This window comes from Parambassis ranga, chromosome 21, assembly GCF_900634625.1.
Source record: "Parambassis ranga chromosome 21, fParRan2.1, whole genome shotgun sequence".
NCBI lineage: Eukaryota > Metazoa > Chordata > Actinopteri > Ambassidae > Parambassis > Parambassis ranga.
The window spans coordinates 22194351-22216933 of record NC_041041.1 but is presented as its reverse complement, the minus strand read 5'-3'; the positions used below and the strand labels follow the sequence as shown (position 1 = coordinate 22216933).

At 38.8% G+C, this 22583-nt stretch overlaps 1 protein-coding gene across 1 annotated transcript in view; it reads right to left on the bottom strand.

The window, feature by feature from the left end:
- LOC114426708 (E3 ubiquitin-protein ligase SH3RF3-like) overlaps positions 1-22583 on the bottom strand; it is a 76499-nt gene that overhangs the window by 52552 nt on the left and 1364 nt on the right. The window lies entirely within an intron of this gene.

The following is a 22583-nucleotide window of genomic DNA, read 5'->3' as shown; positions in this document are numbered from 1 at the left end:
GAAATATATATGGCTTCAGCTGATTAATGTTCTTTCTACTATGGTAATTTGACTGATTACTCATAATTACTTATTATGAAAAAATAAAAAAATAATTTTTAGAGTTTAGAAAATTAAATTCCAACTAGTTTGACTTTCACTTCTAATACACTGCTTTTTTATTTATATGAGTACTTGATGGAAAGTTTATACTCATATATTTTGTCTGTATATGCAATATAGTTTTTTTTATTCAACACACACAGTGCTGTGTAGAGTGGGGCTTGAGATGGGAGAGAGAGCTATCAGTAACAAAGACAAATATTTATCAAATCCCACCAGACAATGCATAATTCATCACACAAGGATTTGAATTATATATATTTATCATCAAATATTTACAGTATTTGCCTTTTTCAAACATGCACGGCTGGATATCGTCTTTCTCTGCATAGCCTCAGTGTGACAGAGGGGAAACAGGTAACATGGGTTGCACAGGGATACTTGTACTGCTCTGTGAGAATTTTTATATCTGTTTCTTTGTTTCTTCTGCCACCTAGTAGTCATTTAAAAGAATAGCATTACTTCTTACAATTGTTTTCATTGGATGTTTAGGTCATGTGACAGTAATAAGGTCATACGAGTGTAGAAGAAAAATCAGGGAATGCCTTAGTCGTGCGTAAGTGTGCAATGTGGTCAGCTTGCAACTCCAGCTACCTTCCCTCCTTTCTATGTGTCTTGGAAAACATTGCTTATAAGCTGTGACTACATTTGCAGCAAAATAGAGCAGCATTGTAACCAGTCACATGAACTTGTTCACCCAGATTCCGAAGCAGGTTTGTTCTCATGTCACAACCAATACTTTTAGTTTTGAGGAGTCTTTGTTGAGGGTCATCGCATGTGAAGCGTTAAGTCACCTCACATGTCAAATGCAATGGCTGGCAATAGCATAACAGACCTACAGAGCAGAACTGGCAGAAGCGGAAACACTTAGCATCAGGTGTATGCAAAGAGATGCTTATAACAAGGAGTTTAACTGCATGGCCATTGCAAAGGATAGTCAGTCCCCTGTGAATGTCAAATTCAAGCTCACAAAGGGTCCCACTGTAAAGGGTTTATTGATTCTCACAATGTACTCAGGGATGTAAAATATTTTTAAGACTGTAAAATTAGGGTTTGGTAATGAACATCTTACGATAAAATTAAACCCAGTTACGATTTGCAATAACATGTGCAACATGTCTGGCTTTTAAGCATACACACAGGTTATGCCCGCTTGTGCCCACCTTTTGCAACATTTTTATTCAAGAGGTTGAAGCGAGGGATATGGCTTCATAAGTTCAGGACTGATTAAGCTTTTTGGAGGAAAGTCATGGTCACTTCCTTTTCTGAGTGTTGTCAGCATATATCAGAAGCAGATGGTAGCAGCACACATGGTAATGTTTGTGCTATTACAGCCGTCCACACCAGTACCACAGGACCACAGGAGTGGGAGAGCGATAAAAGAGAAAATGGGATTAAAGAAAACACACAAGCCAATGTTACACAACAACACACCCCAGCTGACAAAACAAGACGCACACACTGACAGAAAAAATAAATGTTTTTGCAAATTCTTTTACTCATTAAGTAATTTTTAAAACATGTTATTGTACTTTTTTAAAACGTCATCATTTTGGGATTTTTTTTTCTATCTAGTAAGACCACTTGGTTGGTTTGGTTATTATTAAACTTTGTAATCCTTGAGTTTGAAGAGAGACTGATTGCAAATGAAATGCTTGTATATGGAGGAAGCAGGTTAAACCTCTGTAAGCACATGCAGACAGTATGCACATATTTGTCTTCCAAGCCTACCTACATGGCAGACAACAAGATCTGCTTGATCTTTTTGGATTTCCTGCCAAAGATGTGGGTGGGAATGGGAAACATGGATTATTATAATGCATTTCAATCCGACCTAAAATAAACAGAACCTTTGTGAAGAACTGCAACATTTTATAAGATGATTTTTTATGTCCACCCCAGCTGAAATGTTTCCAATGAATGGTGGATTTATTCCACACAGATGGATTTTGTGATGATAAGAAGCAGATTACTCAGTGTGTGAGAGAGAGGGAGAGAGTAATATGATTTTTTTCAAAGGAGATTAAACCATTATTTTGTCAACCATCTTACTCAGGAATTATCCTTCTTACATCCACACACGTGCTGAAGGGGGTCACCGACTGGGGACCAAGAGAAACAGAGACAGGACAGACAGCAAATAGGACAGATGTAACAGGTCTTAGTGGGTCAGATAACGGCTCACTGATGTGACTAAAAGAAATCTGATCCTCTTTCACTCCTCTCTCTCTCTCTTTCTCAGTTTCTCTGTATATGTGTAGCTCTCTCTCTCATGGAGCCACCGAGTCTTGCAGTAAAGCATGCAGCTGTCAGCTGCTCTATGACTGGCAACACACAACCCTAAATCATAAAGCAATCATACTGCAAATTGTGGGTAAAAGGACACACAAAATTCATGGTTTGATATCATTTTGAGGCAAATGAAAAAGAAAAACAAATACAAAATAATTATTATATATTATGACAAAAACAGTATATTTGCAATTAAGCTGACATTTAGAGCCGTTAAACCTTAAAAGCTGAAAGGCTGGAGGTCTGTGATAATCACTGCCATACAATTCTCTTGGAAGCAACCAGCTGTGCAGAGTTTGAAAAGAGTCATGCTTATTAAAAAAGTTAAAGAAGAATGAAGTTTACAAAAAAGCTAATAAATGACAATTGAAGTTTTACAGTACTGGACTGTCAGTCATGTCCCTTTGGGAAGGTTACACAGGGCATGTATAACATTGTAAAGAGTAACAGAATTGTAATGACTTCCATCAATCCATCATCCATTACACAATACTCTGCATGTAAGCTGTAGAACACAATGCAGACTGTGCAGAAGTCATCTGAAGAGGAAGATGTCATGATGTGTGAGCGCTGTAGGATGCAATGCAAGAGTGCAGAAAAGTCCATAAAAGAAGGGAAGGGGAGGAGCAGGTTGTGGTGTCAGATGGACAGGCAGATGGTAGGAGGTTGTGATTCCAATCAGTCTGGTGATGGGGTGAATACTCAGACACTAAATCCAGAGAAATCCGTACAATCAAAACACACTACATAGCAGCAGGGTTATACTACACTTCTAACTAAAAGCCATGTTATCTCACTAACATTAAAAGTTCTTCAACTGTTATTCATGTCTTGCCTTGGATGACAAATCTAGATTCACTTGGGTCTATGAACTTAGCAGTCAATGGATTTCTGTTTTGATTGTATGATAAGAAATGTTTCTCAGTGCTTATCATTAAGAAAGGAAATACTGAGATTTTCACCAGGCTGACGCGTGTCTTGCCATAGAAATGAGTCTAAGAAGATTGTGTGCTCTGCACAAATTTACATTGTATACGGCACAGAATTAGTATCACCATTCCACACCCTATCCACTATTAACAGAGTTGGTCTTTATGACCACTAGACCTGCAGGTCTGAGTGTGTGGTGTGGGGTCAATTAACCACCTGAACCACCCGCAGGCCCACAAACACATCATGACAATCTACAGCTCGTTCTATCAGTGTGAACAAGACAAAACCCTGTTAATTAGGAACTAGCTCATCAAGAAATAACAGCCAGCCAGTGTTGGATTCTTATTAAATTTCAAATAAACAAACTGGCCATGAATTGACCATGAATATTTCTGTGGTGACTCTAACATGACTCACTCAAGGCCTGTCATGAACAGATTGAAGAAGAGCAAGGTTCACCGAGACACAAGGTGCAGATCACCTTATACCTACCATATAGGGCCAGGAACATGTACCTCAGGGAAACAATAACACTGATAACGTCAGCTTAAACTGACCTGTGGATGCACTTGAGAAATGTGACAAAACAGTAAACATGGACTGATGTGAGTGAATGGATACGTGTGTCTCTGGTAGTTGGAAGGGGATGGTTGGGTTGTCAGTGTCATCAGTGGTGTGCAGCTGCTTACTGACATCATTAACACCGGACAGCTGCAAGGCTCCAGAGACAGGGAGAAAGAGGGAAGCTGAGGTCATCAAATCAAACTGCCAAGTCTATCTAACATTCTTTGTCCTTCAAGTTTCTCACAGCTTTTGTAGCCCTGTTTCTCTCTATTGCAACTAGGGATGATTTTCTTTCTTTACAATTTTAATGATGAGTGCAACCTGCACTCTCATGTTCAAAATTTAAAATAAGGAGACACTTTCCCTTTCATTGATATTTGGACTTTGAAAACATGCTTGTACTTGCTTTTACCCAACTATTAAGAACATAAATCAGTTATATCAAGCTGGTGCGGCTCTCTTTTTTAGACAAAGTGGAACTCCCTATAAAAAAATGATTCCTTTTGAATGAAGCATAAGTCTACAGGAAATGAATTTAAGTCTATGTAATGTCCTCTGAAGTCTTGGAAACCTGACTGTGTGTGTCTGTGCACTTGTGCCTGTGTGTCAAAGTAGTCTGGCCAAACCTACGCAGCCAACGGAAGCGCCTGCTGGTACAGACGGACACATGCAGACATGCACACCTTCCTCCATCTGTCTACTTAGCAGGTCAATCATAACTTTATTCACACAGGGAAAGACCGGGAAACAGGATAAGGTCTCCCTCTGCTGAAACCTCATTCATATCTTCTTGCTGTGTGAACAAAGCTGCTTTATACCAGATTATACCAGACTGAAATGGGATTATATTGAAGTGAACTGGATCATGTGGGTCTAAAACTGATTAGACTGAATTAGTGGATTATTTGGAACTGGATTATATTGGATATGTGAAGACTTACACAGGAGAGAGTAGGAATTGATGGCAGTAAATTAAAGTAGACTGAATCAGATTATACAAAAAGGAGCCCAGTTTCACTATGTAGTGGAAAAGCCGGTAACACAGTGTTAATGTTGACGTGCCTCTTATTAACATTCCATTCCATACCATTTTTTATTACCTTTTATTATCACCAGCTTCTCTCTTCACTTGATGCCCACAGACCTGACCATTTGCCCATAACTGGTTATGTATTTTAAAGATGCTTGTACTGAAAACGTAGTTTAAATACACACATCATGTCATTTTTAAATTTAAGATGTTTTCTTTCATGATTATTTTAATGTTTATATATTCTGTTCATATATCATATAACTGAAATCAATTATATAAACAAATGTTTTTGCTTTTGTTTTTTGATAATTCTACCGACCAAAACCAAGACTTTAAAGTATAGAAAACACAGCAGCTCTCCTCCACCCCCCACCTTATGGCTAAACACCATAAAACAAACTAAAGAGATACCAAAGATTGCTGGTTTTCCCAAATGTGCAAAAAGCAGGTGTGTACGGACAAATGAGAAAATGGAAAGTATACTGACCATGCAGCACTAAGTCTCTGCCTTGAGAACCACTCAGTAAATCAAGGTAATTACACAAGTCTCCTCTCTAAAATCTGAAATGAAGTAAACATATTACAATTCATACTGTTTGACTGAGCACAAAGCAGAAGTGTACTGAGATATTTTTCTCAACAGAATGGAAAGGCCATTTAATTCACAACATAACATTGCCAGTGTCCTATTTTATGTAGAATAACAAAGGATAACACAATAAAACTGTGGCATTCCCCACAGGCATGAACAGAGCAGCTTATTATTGTCTGACATTAATTGTTTTAGTTTTTCACATTTCCCTGTGCACTTTAACATTTCTGTGAAATACCTCATTCAAATGACAAGTCAAAAGATGGCTGAGGACACACACACACACACTCTCTTCACACAACCAGGCAGTTTAGAAAAAACAAATAGGAATCTGCATAGAATAGGCTGACTCAAAACATCTCTTATTCTAACACAGACACACACACACACACACAGACACACACACACACGTCTGCAGACCACCAGTGAGGCACCAGACTGCCCCACCTGTCCAATAATGGACCACCAGTGGCTAACAGATCAGTGTCTGTTAGCCAATAAACACAACAAAATGGTTTATCTGTGTGCGTGTTTGTGTGTTTGTGTGCTGTTCTACCTCATGAGCCACACGCCAGTCAAAAGATTCAATTATGAAAAACAAGAGATCTTTATTCACAATTGACAACAGCATCACACACAAACATCTGCAAGATTCAGAGCCATCTGTTGTTACAGGCTGCTCAATCAGCATGGTGTGTGCGAGTGTGAATGTCACATATCTTCCAGTTAACGTAAGCCATTGTCTACTGAACGTGTGCGTATGGTTTCTCAGGGTAAGTGCAGCTCATGGCTGGGGTGTCGGCTGTCTGTGAATAGGAATGTCAGTGAGCAGTCTCTGCTTTGTCCCAGTGAGGGAACACAGAAAGTTTAACCTACACTCTTTTCAAAAAGGTAGATTCATTGTGACACCTACAGGAAGGATTTCAACAAAGCACTGTTTCAATGATAAGGGATAAATACAAACCTTTGGAGACTATGAAATACAAAATACAAAAATGTCTTCATATCATTATTAACAACACTTCTGTCACCACAAGGTCTCCATTGTTTTGTGCTCACTAAATAATAAATATTTATTTTATATATCATAAAAATAAATAATAAAATTGTAGCACATTCAACTAAAGCATCTAATGACAGAGCTGCCTTTGTGCTGTGAGTTGCTATTGTGCACTAGTGTGTGCCATGGAAATTACAATGTCCAACTTAACTTTCATTTCATTCCTTTCACTCTTCCCATGTTCTTCTGTCTATCATCTCCTCTAATAATCCTAGAATGCCATGATACCAGCATCACAAAAGGCCTCTGATACTCTAAAGTGCAGTTACCAGTGTCAGTGAGTACTGTGTACTGTACTTGTCAATCTGACCACATGTTTTTCCAAGTACATAATATTATTAAATAACTACCAGAAATCACTGGTCTAAACCATTAGTTGCCATGACAGCACAGAGCAACTTACAGGCTTGCACGCTATTGTTTATTTGCAGTAGTTTGGTATTTTGGCAAGTTAGAAGCTAGCTTGGCAATGGGCAATTTTACTAAAAATTAAACTAAAAATTACTTAAAATTCAACTAGTATCAGCAGTGTTTATAGAAGTAGTAGTTGTATAAATGGTGATTTTAGGTGTAGTTTTAGTGCCTCCTATGGCCTAAATTCGAATCTATTATGTGAAAAACTAACTGATTCTGCTTTGGGCACATAAACACACAACCTGGAAGACATTAAATATCAGCGATTAGTAATTGCCAACAAAACAATAGAGCTGATGCATGCGGCTTCCTGCTTGTGTATATCTGTATGCATGCACTGAGGGACATGAGTGACTTATCTAGGACAGGGACATCACAGGGAACAACAGCAGTAGAAATTCAATTTTCTGGTGGCTATAGAGGAAGGATTAATAGCGTGACTGAATAGGTGTGACTGCAGAGGTTTTCCCTTTAATACTCTCAAGATCATACAATACACAGAACAGGTTGCCAGGAAGAGCCATCCTGCTGACATTGTTTTATGTCTTCAAAATTGTGTGAATGTGCGTATGTATAAAGCTGCAGAAGCTGAATTGAGCAGATATAAAGCAGCACTGTAGTGTCACTCAAAAACAGAGGGAATGAGAAGAGAGAGCTAAAGAGTGCAGAAACAAAAAATAAAGCAGAAGAGAAACAACACTGAAAGGCGATGTTAGTCTGATGAAGAGTATGGCTGCATATTTATGGATATATTTACTTACAGTTTTCTTCCATCAACTCAACTTGAATCTCACATTGACTGCATCCCAAACTGCAGAAACTATTAATCAGCTTTCAATATAGCAACACTGACAAGATTTGGATTTCTCAATGCTGTCTCGTATATTTTCAAGGGCTCCCAGCAACACTTTGCTTTGTTACAGTTTCAAAGTAAAACAACGCAGTCAATTAAGGGAACATTGTGTCTGGTCTTCTTTTGTCATCTTTGTCTTAATGAATAGGAATACAGCTCACACTGAGGTCTGTTTTATAGTTTGCAGTACAGTCACGACTGGTCTAACGTTGCAGGTGTTTAGCGTGAGAAAACAGGGTGGCTTTATCACACATTCTCAGCGTCGGTATGTGTTAGAGGCTGGTGTTAAGTAATCATGGCAACTGCCACATCAAATCTCCTTTCCCTGTAAAATGAGTGCCTACAAGAGTTCAATGAGGGACAGTGAAGAGACGTTTTCCTTGGGCGGAATCTTGACCAAGAAGTGCAATGCTGCATGTGGCCAGATGGAATACTACAAATATACAGGTACAAACAAACTGGTGACAATTGTGAAACATACATAGTAGTCATAAATGTATTAATCAACACTGTCACCTTCAGCAGAAAAAGAAAGTGATTGCTGTAAGCAGTAATGGCAGGAAAGAACTAAAAAGGTCTCTTGGTTTTGCTTTAATTGCATAAGTTTGAAAGTGTAAGTTTGGCACCTAATAAATTAAATAAAGGTGCAATGATCCACCAAAGCCAGGTTTTTAACCTTCGGAAGTCTGGGCCTATTCTGGCTGTTTATGAATGCTTTTGGTTTTGTCTTAATATCCCACATTGAAAATATTACCATACCCATGTTTGGTATCCTTTTCAGCACAACCTCACCTATAAGATCTGATCATTATTTTTAGGTTTAACCTACTCTATTAACATATTGGGCCCCAAACCAAACAAAAAGTCACTAAATCTGAATGGAAAAAAATACTATTTATCTACTATTTATATCTGACCGACTTGTAAAAAGACCAAAATTGACGAGTACGGCGAGAGAAATCCAACGCCTGCCGAGCGCTCTGATCACACTTTTATGCTCTGACAAATACTCGAACTAAAACGTATCGTATCTCTGGTTTTACTGGGTGTATCAACATAAAATAAAAACTGGGTGAACGTTCGAAATCTGCACTTTCCAAAGATGGAAAGATCGATGGAAAAGATCGACAGCATTGTAGATGGCAGGGTTTTTCTGTTACGACGTGTTGAAAATGTCACGTAATACAATCACGCCGGCGTGATCTGGGACTTTTGAGAGCTACAGTGAAAATGTCAAATTTCAGTTAATGCTATTAGTACACATTGTACACTATGCACCTGAATTTCAAGAGCTGTCAGTTCAAACATGGTAAACATGGCTCACAGGAGATTATGCAGGAACAACTGAACAGCCCACCTACCAAACTCAGGCTACTTACAGCATTTTACAATACAAAATTATTACAGATGTCTAAATAATCCAATAATTATAATAATGATCTGACAAATAACCTTACACTGTATAGTCCAGTAATAGTCATCATTCCAACTGCACCATCCTCTGCTGCTTTACTTTTTTACTTTTTAGATTACATTTATATTAGCCAAGATGGCCACCACTGAGGGTGAGAAGTGTAAGTCTTTTCAGACTTTTCAGACCACACATGCAGTTACTCTTCGTGCACTGCATGTTGTGTACTGATGAGTGCGTACTAAAGATCATAACAAAAATCATATGATCAAAGATCATGTGCAAAAAAAGTACCCCACGGTGTGGCTGACTGACCAAAACACATTTTCTCCACATTAAATTTAGGTTGCAGAATAATTTGGGAATGTGTTGAAATATTTCACACAAAGCGGCTACTGCAGTTTTAGCTATCCGTCCTTCCACTGACATTCATTTTTAGTCCATTTGTAGGGATCTGTTCACAGCACCTGTAATTACATATCACAGCAGTGACAGTGTCATTACCAAACAGTAACATTGAACTAAGCAGAGCAGGATGGTGAAAAAAAGAGGCATGAAAATGTGTGATATAGACATGCAGAGTGTGTTGATGAAGAAAGAAATGGGGTTAATGTATGAAAGAATGTGTTTTCAGAGAGGAAAAAGGAAAACCGTGGCTTCAGGGTCTGACACTGCCCCAGTTTCACTACAGTGCCAGTATCTCCTGTGGCTCTCCAGCACATTTCCACCCAGTTGATTAATGCTGCCATCACAACCATCGCCAGTCTGTTTGAAGACTGAAAAAAGGGAACTGTGATGATCTACATAAAATTTCAGTTCATCATTGCGCTCAGTTTTAGCCTAGTTTTAGTCTTGATTGCCTGAAAAGTTCTAGGGCAGGGTGGCATAGTGGTGGAACTAGGGCATGATGCTACACTTTAAAGCACAAGTAGCACAAAATAGTGTGCAACAAATTCAATTAGCGCAAGTAGTTTCTGAAGGCTTAAGTCATCATATTTTCTGTCATTACATTTTTTTACATTTAGGTAATTTACAGATTCAAAGCAGTTAAAGCAATCTTAACTCTCACTTTTTATCTCTGATATTTCTTTTGTCTTGCATCTCTCAGTGTCAGAATGACATGACAGTACATGATAAAAAAGGGTAAAGACTTACTGTGCAATACTATATAGAGTCTGATATGTCACCTTTTTGCACACAGTCCCCCAAACTCAGAGGCAAAACACATGTGGAGCTTAGTTACACAGATGGTTGTGGAAGCTCTGGATGTGAGTCAGCATCCGCATGTCATTTAAGGAGGGAAAGCCAATAATTATTATTTTTAAATTCGTTGTTGTGCTCCATAAGCTTTTCCTGGACCATGGTTCCTTTGTGGCAGGAGACATTATCCTGCTAAAAGAGGCCACTGGCATCGGGGAATACTGTCAGTGAAACAGTGCATATGGTGTGCAACAATGCTTAGATGATATGTGCGGAAGGACCATCCACAATAACAGAACCCAAGTTTTTAGCAGTTCAAGCTATTGCAGCTCATCTGTTGGATTGCTCTCCACGTGTAACAATCTTGGCCCATGTCACCAGCTGTTACAGCTTTTCTTTCCTTGGACCACATTTGATAAAAATGCTGCATGTATGCCTGACATCATATAGTACTAATCAGCTCCTGGGTGAACTAGTTCCCTCTCAAGTCAACTTTGTAGACTGGTCCAATTATAAGGACTTGAGTGTTTGTCTTTTAAGATCAGGGGAGGAGAAGGACTGAAGATAAGTGATGGGAACGGGTAAAGATAACAGTAGTGTAACAGAACATATGAGATTCATGATTAACATTTCTATATAGACCCCCTGCAGGTATGGAGGCGAAAGCATCAGTTTTTAAATCATTAATTATCAATATCATTATTAAAAATGTATTATTAATGGAATCATTACAATTACAGTATTACACAGCATCTTTTTACCACAACTGCAGTGAAAGCAGGAGCAGTCATACTATGGCCTATATCACACTATGACGATGTATGTAATAATTGCGTTAATTTTCATTTTATAGATAATTTGGCTACATTCAACATTTGAATTGTTTTAGAATTTTGGTTATTTCATTCAAAAGACAGCAAGAAATCAAATAGCAGTATAATAAATAATAATAGTGAACCCTAATCATAGCACTTTGAGGGTAGAGTTCTAAGTTCTTACCAGATAAAATAAAAATGCTAAAGAATAGATGTGCCGGTGGCCCTGCGCCATAGGATGCCATACACACACTGCTATGTGTAATAATCCTGTAATGTAGCCTAACATGGCCCTGCAGTCTTATGAGCAACAAAAACTGTGTCTGAATAAAACCATCAACAACCAACTCCAAAAAGCATTTACTGGTTAGCCTAGCTGAATGTGTAAAAGGCTAATTGTTAGAGCAAGAAGGCAAGATAAAACTGTAGAATTAATTTGGCGCCATGTTGTGCTAAAACAAAGGCATCTGAATCTTCTTCAGTTTCAATTGGAACTTAACTTTTCCAATGAAAACTCCAGTTGCTGTTATTTATACCTGGATGACTGAGAAACTCCAACTGTTTTGACCAACATCAGGTCAAAACAGCCCATTATAACAAGCATAATTCTGCTGTAAAAGGTCTGTAAGCTGATGAAATTGCTTGTGCTTCATTACCAACAATACCCTTTTAGCAAAGGTAACTAATTCACTGACTTTGCATTGGATAACACAGTGAGAACAGTATTACTACAGTCATTTTCTCAGGTTTAATGACTGATTGGGACTGACAAACATCCCACACTGACAAACTGCTGTACAGTTTGCTCAAAATATCTGCAGTCAAGATTAGACAATTTGTGAGTCACAGAGACTGACAAATTGAACCTTGTGTTGATATTAGTCATGCAGTGGAATGCTGAATCTTCTGCTACTGCTTGGCTTTACATAATCTGTTGTCATACTGGGGCTAGGGCAATGCTATAATATTCACATTTCTGTTTGTATTGGTTTTCAATTACAATAAGAAACACAAATATACACAAGTAGACTAAGGTTGGTACACAAGGGAAAAACAAGGTACGACTACTACAAGGTTACGATATACAATCTCATGACACAATAGCTGTTAGACCAATCATCTTAAAACATCCAGTAGTCCCACAACTGTCAGATCTTTTTAAATTAGAGCTTCTTAAGGCTTCCTAAGTAAGCACATACCAAAAGATGGGACCTCTTATTTCCACAATGGTAGCAGTAATTTTATGGTTAATAAAGTAGATAAAGAAATAACATGAGCTTTATATATATCCTTTTCTCTGCCTGGCATAACAAAAAACCAAAAAGCACAGTTAGAAGAGCAAGAGGAAACTCCATGTTAAGAGTTCTTTATTCCTATAAGCATTTCACACAGACAGGTGCAGTATCTTTAAACATTTAATGTAACCTGGCAGGGGAGAGGTAGCTATACACAACAGGAATTGAAGAGAATGTCTAGCATTTATTTAACTACTGAACATGTTTTTAATGCTAGTCTTACACGTTCCCTTTGTGATTCCAATGCCTAATTCTTTTCCCCACACAAACTAGAGTGCGACCATTTTGGTCGCACATGCGACCTAATTTCTCAATGGTGCAACCAAAAAATATCTGAGGTCGCACCGGTGCGACCAGCTGTTAGAGGGAGATACATTCTCTGCGACTCTTAAAGGTAGGGTAGGAGATTTTGAAAACTCAGTGTGAGTTAGCCAAATTTTGAAAGTAAACCCTTTCTCTCAGAGCTCACCTCGAAGCCATGCCTCCCAACCAGTCTGTGACTTCGGCCATTATGCACGTACCTCTCTGGTGCACGCAGAGCAGGAAGAGAGTGACAACCACCCAGCTCTACACGCAGGGGCGCCTCGTAGGATTGGCTGACGTTTTTAGTGTTTTATAGCTTCCACAGATGATTCATATTCTTCATTTTAAAGCGAAACTGCCGAGCTAATCAGTTGCTATCGGATTGTAAAGAGAAGTTACACTAATTTAACAAAAAGTGCATCAGAAGGAAATCTCCTACCCTACCTTTAAAAGTTTTCCTGTGGTCCAACAACAGGACACATCAGGCTCATATCGTGGTCTAAACCAATCAGAGACAATGAAGGGCGGGACCCCGCGTGTGTACATCTGCAGTCAGACCAAGACCGTCTGCCCAAAATCCAGAGGAAGAAGAACACGGACATATGCTGCGCAGAGCTGATGCTGTGTGCTAAAGCTTGTTCCATACAGAGAAATCTGTTATCCGAGGTGACAAGAACAAGAACAAAGTTCTTTTCGGCACCGACTTCTGTGTGTAGAACTCCTCATACGGCCCTCTCACTGCACAGCGTGTGCACACACACACACAGACAGACAGACAGGTTTTTGAGACGTTTCGCTGCAGAACAGCAGGAACCGCAGTTCAGGTGAACATGCAGCGGAGGAGGAATAGTCAGCTAGTTTTAAGGAGTTATAGTACATGGTTAAATGACGAACGCCCATTTAAAAAATATAGTTATTATCCTGCGTTAGCGGACCATTGTCTGCCAGCATGAGATCTGCATACAGCTAAACTGTAACACAGAATGAAATGTCTGTCAGCTGGAGCTCAGCTTTAGAAAGAGAGGAGACACTGAGGCAGAGAGGAAGAAGTGAGGAAGATGAGAGAAGAGATACTGTAGCTACATTAGAAACGTGTTGAAGAAAACTAATATATATCTCAAACACAACTATTAAATAAATAATGGCGTATATGATTTTTTAATTCACGAACAAACTGCGGTTTTGCAGACATTTCAGTAAAATGTCTGCAAAACCTTGTAGAACAGAGGCACCAACACTGTGTGGTATGGTATCTACTGATGCAAGGGGACATATACCTTAATAAAATGGTGGAATTGTAAGAAGCAAAACAAACGCAATGCTGGGAGCTATAGCCTTCAGCCCGCATTTGTTGAAAACAGAAAAGATGTCTATTGATTTAGAGAGGTCTTGAGAAAATTATACTCTTCTTGCTCCAGTCTTTGAAGACTATGTCCTCTGAGCAAGGTCTGAATATATAATTAACACTTATAGGGTGTCAGAAATAATATGGGAGTTTTCACAAAGGACCACACCAGATAATTGTGAGTTATCTCCACATGTATCATGATGCCTGATAAGGAATGCTGGAAAACATGAACCATTGCTGGACAGGTGCTCAATCTCTAGCCATGCGGCATGTCCAAGAGATGTCCAAGAGAAAACCACACAAAAAGAAAATTTAAATGAGCAGCCAGGTAGTAACTAAGGCAGACTAAATCTGCCCCTCTCTGAACTTCAATGCTTCATTGATATTCTCGGCAGACCAGATAAAAACAGAACAAAAGTCCAGTTTATTTACATAAGTCACTGATATTGAGGTGAGGTAAAGTTACCCTTTTATTGGCACTGAGAAGTTCTATTGTTCAAGTCTATATTTGTCTTTAATTGCTTAATGTTACCTGTTACACTCTTAAAACTTGCTTGTAACTATAATACCCAAGCCTGTGAGTTTATCCACAAACTAACATTAAATGGAGTATCCTGTGTGACTTTAATTCACTCTTCACCAGGTTCATCTTATATCCTAAAAAAAGGAACCATCCGTTTTTTTTAATCAGGTAGTGGACTAACAGAAGCTTTAGGATCAGAAATAAAAAAACAATATCATCAGCCTAAGGCAAACAATTATGAAGAAAGCTGTGATATGATATTGGGTCTATATCACTGTATAAAGAAGGCAAAGGCTCCACAAACACAAAAAGGTGAAATAGGGTCTCCCTGCTGTGTACTTCTATATAAACAAAATGATTTGCTATAGTCTAACTGCTCCATTATCACACTAGAACCAATGCAAATTGGCCACAATGCAATTGTGTTGTACACATAATGAGTACACATAACACTGACTATAACATGTTATCCGCAAGTGGAAATAACAAACACTTTACAGTAATTGCTGGATAAATACTCCTTCTAATCAACCTGGCTGGCTGGAGTTCACAGCTGAGAGTCTCACACATACTCCCTTGCATCCTGGCACTACAGGCTCCCATAAAAATGAATACGACAGTGTTTCTGAATTACTGTTGGACTGTGATATTTTCACAGGTCTCTCAACTTTTGGTCAGTGTAGAACTGTGGTCAACACAGCAGCTAAGTGCATAGGCATGTTTTGCACACACATCTTGTGTTTTAGTGTAATTTAGTAAATAATCAAGTGCACTGCTAAGGACCCTGGAATCCTGCACCATGGCCTTTACAATTATATACCAGTGTTAACCGATAAAATGTATCTTGAGTACAAAATGTCAGGAAAATCCTCAAAATCCACAATCCTTTGCTGAACAACCTCATGTGTTTTTCCCATGTAGAGCCTAGATTTATATAATGGTGATGTAAACCAGTCTGTGCATGTTGCCATGGTAACATGTCTCTGTTGACATATTTTATCTTCTCTCTCACTTCCTCTTCTGCCCATTTGTTAAGTGAAATAAATTAATTGCAACAATATTTGTCAAAATCAGATCCATGTACCAATAAAATATCTACAGAATACCGGCAGGAAATGCCTGTCACTTAGTGTCTCTAGAGAGTTCAAAGGTTTTTTTATATTTAAGATTTTGTTTGTACCTGTGCTCCATTGTTTCCAGTTACAAAGAACATAGGCAGAAGGAGGATAGTATTTGACCTCACTTCACTCTGCTTACATAATCCTTGTCCTGGAGTGAGAAAACTGCCAGATCCCTCTTATACACATTCACACACACACACGCACACTTATATACACACACCCGATCTAAAGCCAAAAATTCACTACATAACTGCCACTAGGTTTTCATGCTTTTCTTCCAACTTTCCCCACACACAACTATTCCCTCCAACACATGACCATAATGAGCTACACACCCCTTACACACACACACAAACTCGGTCGAGTCTACGAGTTGAGGGCTATGAAAGCGATTCAGCTTCAAAACATAAAGCAGCCAGGAACACTTGATTTATATACACACTGTACATAATAGAGAACATTCAGTCACTCTGAATACATAAGCCAAACACCAACAAACACCACACATGCATTCATATGCCAATTTAAATATGCACACTTGGTATTTATGCATGTACAAAACACACACACGGCGACAAGAGAGGATGTTTGGACACAGACGTCAGAGTGGAAAGCTGATCACAGCTGTACTGCAGCCATGAACACTGTGGATCAGAGTGTGTCCCAAAATAACCTCAGATGTTTTTTACATGACCCACAAAAATTCAAATGCACACATTTCAGAATAATATCACAACCACCCAAAATAAATAAATACATTAAATGAAATAAAAAAATACAGTTTATTAGTCCATACTGCTCCTGTATGTTGTATATGTATGGTATTTCTGGGTTTCAAATGACTTTAAACATATTTTAACACTTGTATGATTAGAAATGTATCTTTGCTCTTTTGCTTTTATTCTTAGGTTACACCTATTCCATGACATTAAATCAAAGTCTGTTAGGTCTCTGCTTCACAAAAGCAAACTGACATGATGTTTACAAGAGCAACTTCAGAAGTTCAATCAGCTCCACAGACAGTTTTTTTAAAAAGAAAGGGGAAGTAATGATCCCACACAGATCCAAAAACACAACTACTGATGAATTGTCCAGGGCTGTGAGAATGAACAGCAGGTTGGTGAAAAGACCTGTATTCACTGCCATGTTTCCAAATACACACATTCAGACGTGTGTGTGTGTCTCTGTGTGTGTGATATCTCTTCTCTAGCCAAGATGGTTTCCTGCCAAATTTAAAGTGGGTGGTGGGTGCATTTCAACATCTCTCCATTACAGGGAAAGATGAGGAGCAGAAAAAGGGATGGTAGGTTGTAGGGACTTTTTTTCCGCTAAGACACAGAGCATAACACACAGGCACATATTTACACCTGGAGAAACTGCCACATTTCCACAAATCTTTTTCCCCAAGAGAACCGTTCCACTTCTTCAAGCACATCACTGGTGGAACCCTCATCTGTTATTACAGCAGACACACACATTGGGTCGCATGCTGCTGAAGGAGTCAGCAAAGTTAACAAAGTAAATCTACCTGCAGTCAAAAACTCTCTTGAATTGTAATACTTTTCAAGACTCCTTTGAACTGCTTATAGTAATTTTACACACTGATGGTCCCAGATGACAGCATCAGCAGGAGGTATCACTCTGATTTGGTTTGAGTGTTGCCAGTTTCATAAGCCAGAAGCCATGTAATGTGATGCCAGTACAAAGCTGTGCCTTTACCACCAGGAAGCTGCGCATAAATGTCCTCCTTTGTCAGACAGGATTCTAGATGGTGTGATAAATATGTAATTGCAGGCTAATTATATTGTATGTCATCAAGTTGCTTTAGGAAATGTAGAATTTTAAATATATCTCATTTCATCACTTAACCCCAAATGTGACATTGATTTTTTGTTACTTTTTGTCCAAGTTGTGGTACAACAAGTGAATCACCAACATAGAGTACAAGCATCCATGCACCCTAGAAAACACTACCATAGGCAGTACTAGGGGACTTATGGGCAAAAGAGGAAAGAGGCTTTATAACATAAGAAAAAGGTGGGGATATATAAATGAATAATGTCTCCTCTCCCTCTATGCAGCCAGCAGTCCCCTTTCATTTCCTGCTGTAAAATGCATCAGAGCAATTCAGCATTTTCGCATGCTTGTTGTCATGCTATTGTAGGTCTCAATACTGCTGTAGAAACATTCTCATATTATGCCTGATGACACATGCAATGCCCCAGTTTGTTGTTTGCTGGTGTTTAGAGTTTTACCTCTGTTTTTAGCGTCAACAAGCTGAGAAGGTAATGAATACAATGCATGCTGGAGGTTGAATACTGTACATACTGTACTATCAATTTCTACACTACAGACACTCAAGATTTGTGACAAGTTAGCCTTTTCAGCAGCAAAGTATCACTTCAAAAGCCCACTCAAATATTTAGCTTGTTGCATCTTTACTTTAGTGGTTTCACTAAAAAAGAAGTCGTCTTCATTAAATTGAAGTTTAAGAATATAAAGACATGATTTCTGACACTGCTAGAAGGTTGGATGGTTGACTTCTTATGAGATAAAAGACATTTGTTGTTCATTAATTATCATAAAACTATTGTGTCATTTGTCCAGTGTCAAATGATGAAGACTGAGTAGTTTACATTTAAAAAAACATTTTTATAGAAGCTTTTCTTGTAAAATGTGAAACATGTTCATTACATATTTAAAATAAGGTGCATTCTTTTTCTGAAATCTATTTTTGACCAGTGACTTCTCACCCTCATCTCCATAGTAACAAAAAGCACAGGGGTTGGGGGTTAACCCTTAACCTAGCATATTTGTGCAACTGGGAACACCCGTGGGAATAGCAGTCAAGCCCTAAAGCTTGTTTAGGCTTTAACACCCATTATGCATCAACCCCCCAAAACTAAACAACACACATGAGCTCATTACACCATCTCCCAAGCTGTAAAGCTGCCCTCATCTGCCACCCTCCATCCATCCATCAATCTATTATCCAACTCTCCTCTGTTCATCTCCATATCCGGATCAGTAGGATGATAGCAGGGCCAAGGATGGGATGTGAGATTACATCAAAAACATTCAGGCCAGACACAAGTGTGGACACAAGCAATACTGGTATAATAGCAATATTAGCCAAATATAAGTTAAAGCTATGATGTTACTATCAACGATCAAAATTCTAACGTAAGAAAGAAAAACGATCTTTAAACATGTTGATGATGTCTTCTGTTTGCTACTGAAATCAGAAAAAAATACTATTACCTCCTTAAGAAGGACTGCCGAGGTACATTCTGGCAAGAAAAGTACACAGAACAGTGTGTCTGAAGCTTCCTTCTTAGGATTCTAGAAGTGAGCAGATAAAGTTAAGGTAATGACTAGTTCCTATTTTCTTGCAGAGATCAACAGTTTGTGAGTGAGCGAGAGAATGAATGTGTGTGTGCATTTGTGTATGACAGAAAGTGTGTTTGCATGATAAGGGGATAAGGAGCAGGAAATGTGACGTCAAATGAGAATTTCTTGGTTTTACAGTTTAGGGTAAGAGGCCTTGTGGGGGAGTGTGTGTGTGTGTGTGTGTGTGTGTGTGTGTGTGTGTGTGTGTGTGTGTGTGTGTGTGTGTCTGTGTGTGTGTGTTAAAGGATCATTACAGGGATAGGTAAAAAACTATTTCCGCCTCTAAGCCTTCGGAATGACAGAGCAAAGCAATGTCTCACTCAGGAGATGAAAGCAGGTGGTGTCACTGCTGAGTGCAGGTAACCTCTGGCATCACCATAGTGATCCCAGGTAAATACAGGTGAAGGAAAAGATCAAGGTTTGGGATCTTTCTAAGACACCGCTTTGATGAGGATTGGGTAAGTGGAGTGTAAACAGTAAATAATAGTATGATAGATACACTGTGGTTTACTTAATGATTCAGATTTACATTGGATATCAATGAAAAGATAAAACACACATGGATACATGATAACTGACTACATCTGAATGAATGAAACAAAGAACACTTAATGAGAAACCTGGGTCAGTCTTGTAATTGCAGTGTAAAGAGAGACCACATAAAACATAATCTAACCAAAACTGTACAGGATACCTGCAATGGCCATCTTGTCTGTTGTAAAAAATCATGAATAAATAAAAGGCATCACCACTGTCCGTGCCCGGAGCTGATCTGATAACATTCAAATGCTTCAGTTGTATGCTGTTGTTAAACTGAAAACATTCAGACTAAATCATCGTAAAGAAGCTCTGTATCAGTTTCATTTCTGGATGTTATGCGGATGTACAGCTGGTGATTTTTTTTCTGATGTCTGGAGATTATTTACTGTGTGGGATATTATCTGCAACATATCATTCCAAAATAGCTTCTGATGCCTGACACCTGTGCTGTGAAGAAAATGACACTGACTGTTTTGCATATAATTTGCAAATACCAAATGCCAATATGCTGCAAGAAATTTTCAAGAAACACTTGTGACTTCAACAGGATGATATTTCATTCTTGTCTTGTAAGCACATATGTAAATATGTGAATTGGAAACTCTTAGAGAGCAGCTACTTCCACTAAGGTTCGATAATCCATGCAAATACACTGACAGTAATAAAATATTTATTAAAATCTGTTGACGGGACAATGGATCAATATGCAGCCGAAGGTGCAGTACTTCCAGCTGAACTGTGTAAATAAATAATAAACAGTATCTCCCTATCAGAGCATGGAGTGTTGCTATGTGTAGCTGTCAGTTATTAAATTTTCTGTGTAATTGTAATCAAGCCAACTTAGCACTTAACACAATAAAAATGACAGGCAAGTAGGCAGGCAAATGCACAGCCTGACTGCAAAGAAGAACCACGACTGAGAAGGGAGCAGGGATATACTGAGGGAGCTGATCTGGAGATCAAAGATGATCAGTCATAGATGATGCACAAAACTGGCAAACAGTAATAAGCAATTCAAACCAGGATGCATCATGATCAGGGATTACAAAACAGAACAGGAAACACTACAACAGAAAAGCAAGACTATGACAATCTAGTCCTTTACAAAAACACACAGACTGATTTAACATGGATCAATTCAAGCCTCAGTTGGCTTAAATGGCATTGTTACACTATTAAAATCTTGTCTGTGTACTGCATGTGTCTTGATGATGCTGTGTGTGAATGAGAAAACAACTGTCAAGTTATTCCTGCAACAGCTGATGTACAACACAACAACTGAGGGAATTGTTAAGAGGATGCCAAAACTGTGAAATGCGAACAAGCTCAACATTTCTCCTTTGAAGTAAGAGCAAAAACAAAGCCAACTCAGCACTTGAATGCTTGACCCAGTAACTGATCCAGTACACTAAAAACACACAAAAAGTCATATTTAATATTCTAATACAAAATACAATTTATTTGTCTGGTTTCAGATAATGTAATTTCACACAGTAAAAATCAATTTTAAATGAACAACCTTGATAATCTCTAATTGGTTCAAGCACAAAGTCTACAACAGAGGTTCAAAGAGCGCAAACAGCAGGGGAATAGCTGGCACTGCTGCTGAGTCAGCATGCCTGCCTCCTCTTCCACTGTATTTCCACAGCAGCACATTCATTCTTATCTAAAACCCTTAATACCCAAAATATAGTCTTCTGTGTTACCTGCTTGACTCCTTCAGTCACTGCGTGTCGCTCAAACACCTAGCTCCCTTTGCACACAGGTACACACACACAGATTAATTCACACTTTCATCACCAAGTCTAGGACCCAGGGGAGGCTGGAGGAGGTGTAGGTGAAGTGACTGCAGGGAGATTGCAGGGGGTAATGGCTTATAGGTGTGTATGTGTGAGTGCTTGCTTATGTGTGAATTTGTGTCCACTGGCAATAAAGGTCCATCCTCAGGGCAGTGCTCTTTAGGGGAGCCTGTAAAACAAGCATAGACTGGCCACAGCTAAGGAGCACGCATGCACTTGATGTTGTAATGAGACTGTTTCAGCTCTGTTGTTGACACATATATTATTTGATACACAGTCTCAACACTTTCAACACAATATATTAGTATTATAGAAATATATTTTTTTTTTTTTTTTTTTTTTTATTTTTAGATACTGTATTAATCCCAGAGGGAAATTCATTACGGCTGCTGCACAAGCAGTGTCATACAATGACTAGCAAGGCGCGCCACAGGCTAGGGTGAAGTGTCTTGCCCAAGAACACACAACAGTGACTAGGGAGGAGTTGGGATCGAACCACCAACCTTCCGGTTATTGGACAACCCTGCTATCCCACTGCGCCTCCTTTGTGCTTTTTCTGTGTGTATCAGGCTTGGTAATTGTCCTGATGGGTCTGGTGAAGTTTAATATGTTAATTAAAATGGGATTAAATGTCACTGATGATTTGAATTCCTTTTGGTTGCTATGAATGAGTGACTGCTGACTGCATGCTGCAATCCATCTCATCCATCTCACCACACTGCACGCCACTGCCCCAATCAATAGCTGAATGCCTTCATTTGCCTGAACATTCATTGTATCCATTTTACTGGGTACACAGAGGGGGAAGTGCGTGACCACCCTTGTAATCCTTTTGCACCTACTGCACACGCTCACCTTGGACAAACACAATATATCTGTCTTAACATGTTACGACATGAGATAGTGTTTGGAATCTTCTCCTGTTTGTGGGGTGAAGTTGTGACTTACAAAAGTGTTTGCCCAAGATTACCTCCTGACATGAGTTGCAATCTCTT